The sequence below is a fragment of the Lipotes vexillifer genome, unplaced genomic scaffold (assembly GCF_000442215.2).
Source record: "Lipotes vexillifer unplaced genomic scaffold, Lipotes_vexillifer_v1.1 scaffold911, whole genome shotgun sequence".
NCBI lineage: Eukaryota > Metazoa > Chordata > Mammalia > Artiodactyla > Lipotidae > Lipotes > Lipotes vexillifer.
Genome location: NW_006781377.1, coordinates 3468027 through 3471225, shown reverse-complemented (window position 1 = coordinate 3471225; position 3199 = coordinate 3468027). Strand labels below are relative to the sequence as shown.

The 3199-nt window shown below is 41.2% G+C and overlaps 1 non-coding gene across 1 annotated transcript; it reads left to right on the top strand.

Annotated features, from left to right (window-relative positions):
• Positions 1 to 515: 515 nt before the first annotated feature.
• TRNAG-CCC (transfer RNA glycine (anticodon CCC)) lies at positions 516 to 588 on the top strand. Its single transcript has one exon. It is a non-coding gene; the product is annotated as a tRNA-Gly (tRNA).
• Positions 589 to 3199: the final 2611 nt, after the last annotated feature.

Here is a 3199-nt window from a genome sequence, read left to right as displayed (position 1 = left end):
CTGAGTCCAGCCTTCCAGCCATCGTGGCCAAAGCACCAGACATGGGAATGGAAAAGCCAGTTGGGAAATGGATCCTCTTGTTCCAGCGGTTCAGTTAAACCTTCGTTAAACAGGATTTATGTACATGTCAAATGCAAGACTTACCTGCATTGCTATGAGTTTTCTACAAGTTAAAGTTTATTTCTGTAGAGTTCTAAAATAGCCTAGTCGAAGCCAAATGCACACATCTTTATAGGATCAGGTAATCTCAGAGGCACCAGCATTCTATCAAAAGGATGTTCATTCCAAAGTCTTTAAATTTTCCTTATAAAGAAGGTTAATTCTAGCTGCTGTATGTTCCCAACATAATTGTAACACATAGAATGGAAGGTTATAAAGTCAGTTTGAATGAAATAAAGTTAGAGATATGCATTGTTACATTTTGCTTTTCTCTCAAGGTCACAATCATTACTTTTTCGAGGAAAATATGAAGCTTGAAAGAAAAATGTTTGAATAAAAGATCCATTTGAGGGACTTCCCTGGTGGTGCAGTGGTTAAGACTCCGCACTCCCAATGCAGGGGCCCCAGGTTCGATCCCTGGCCAGGGAACTAGATCCCACATGCATGTCGCAACTAAGAGTTCGCAATGCACAACTAAGGAGCCTGAATGCTGCAACTAAGGCCCGGCACAACCAAATAAATAAATAAATATTTTTTAAAAAAAGATCCATTTGCTTTTCAAAACTTGAATCAATAATTGAATTAAACTTGAACAATGAAGAGAATAAATGATTGCATTTAATTCTTATACTGAAGAATGATAAAAAGACATTATGTTTATCATGAGGATTAAGATTAAAGAAAAATTTCCAGTGCTAAATAGAGAGTATTACTATATTACTAATCACAACAACCTATCTGGGTGAATTTTTAGGGTTTTCAATTTTGGTTGGATTTATAAAGGGAAAGAACCAGGTCCAACATTGTACCAGATGTACACACTGCTTTCTCCTCAGGTAGCCCATGGAATGAATTTACAAACAGGTAAGCACATTTGTTCACTAAATAAAAATCATGTCTAAATGTTTGTTTCCGTGTTGTTATTTAAAGTTTTTATATTCTATATAAATATCAATAAAATACTATGCAATGTTGTCTCTGCTATGCTTTTTTAAATGACTTATTATTTATTTATTTATTTATTTTGGCCATGCTGCACAGCGTGTGGGATCTTAATTCCTCCACCAGGGATTGAACCCATGCCTCCTGCAGTGGAAGCACGGAGTCTCAACCACAGGACCACCAGGGAAGTCCCTAACACTTTTTAGAAAAAGCAGTTTTAGGGCTTCCCCGGTGGCACAATGGTTGAGAGTCCGCCTGCCAATGCAGGGCACATGGGTTCGTGCCCCGGTCCGGGAAGATCCCACATGCCGTGGAGCGGCTGGGCCCGTGAACCATGGCCGCTGAGCCTGCGCGTCCGGAGCTTGTGCTCCGCAACGGGAGAGGCCACAAGAGTGAGAGGCCACAAGAGTGAGAGGCCCGCGTACCGCAAAATAAATAAAAAAATAAAAGCAGTTTTAGGTTTACAGAAAAATGGAGTGTAAAATCCATAGTTCCCATTCTCCCCCTTCCCTGCCTCCTACTCCAGTTTCCCCTGTTATTAACATCTTGAAATAGTATATGGTGCATTTGTTGCTATTGATGAACTAATATCGATACATTATTATTACCTGAAGTCTATTGTTTCTGACGTTTACATTTGTTCTTTGTGTTGTAAATTCTATGGATTTTGACAAATGTATAATAGCGTGTATCCATCATTACAGGATCATATGCATTGTTTCACTGCTCGAAAAATCACCTGTGCTCCACCTCTTCATCCCTCCCTCTCTCCCCTACTCTGCTTTTACTTTACCCTTGGTAGTAATGGGAAATACCTTTTCATAAAACATGTGTGACGTGTGTGTGTGAGCGCTCGTTCTGGATTGAAAGGTAAAATGTATTTCTGATGCTGGGTTGGGAAGAAAAAGAAGCTTGAAAAGTACTAGTCTCATCAAATGAGCACTTGCTCACCCTCTGACTTGAGTTGGATGTTTGCTATGATCTTGGGCAAGCGTCTTGATCTCTTTGAGCTTAATAAATGTTTCCTCTTCCCTGTGGGTATCAGAAAAACTGATTTTTGTGATCATTTGGTCTGGGCTGAGTTAAAGAGTTTTGAAAGCAACACGATGGTATAAACCACACCAAAAGTTAAGTTAGACTGCTTAGACTAAGAGTACTACGAATTTTAAAGGACTTTTATACCTTAATTATCAGCGTGCAAAGTATTATGTTAAATTCAAATGTTAGGTCTTACACATTAGAGTAGCCCATTTATTTACTCCTAGAACCTCTCCCTAGAAATATGTTGTTGGCATTAACTCACTCATGGGCTTGTTCATTCTTCTAATGACTTTTAAAATTTTTTTGTTTATTTATTTTTGGCTGCACTGTGTCTTCGTTGCTGCACGCGGGCTTTCTCTAGTTGTGTCCGGGGGGGCTACTCTTCATTGTGGGCTCAGTAGTTGCAGCTCGTGGGCTCTAGAGTGCAGGCTCAGTAGTTGTGGCACACAGGCTTAGTTGCTCCGTGGCATGTGGGATCTTTCCGGACCAGGGATCGAACCCACGTCCCCTGCATTGGCAGGTGGATTCTTAACCACTGTGCCACCAGGGAAGTCCTTTCTAATGACTTTTTAGGAGCATCTATTTTGTGCCAGCCACCGTGCCTGTGCTTGAGCTATTGTTACCAGGTCCAAGCTCATACTGCTCGCCGCATGACAGGCCAATAAATTGGGAGACGAGATGTTGGGGCAAGTAATAGCGACTATCTGGAAACCAGCAGACCAAGAAGATGGCGGACAAGTGTCCCAAAGAACCATCTTCCCCGAGTTAGAATTCAGGCTATATACAAAAGGGGCGGAGGTAAAGTCCTGGTGCCTGCCAGACTCTTCCTGCAGCCGTTCAGACGTGGGCCTGGTTAGTATGTTTCTTGCAAGCTAAACAAAGGTATCTTAACTTAAAGTTCATTACCTGGGAGGCAGGGTTCCAAGAGATGGGCCATTTTATGTAACTTAAGCGTATAGGCAACAACCCTTTAGTGATTAACTTGTAACAGAATATAAAGGTTCTTCCCTATTACAATATCACATCACATGAGGCTTAGGGCCCATCACCTGTATTC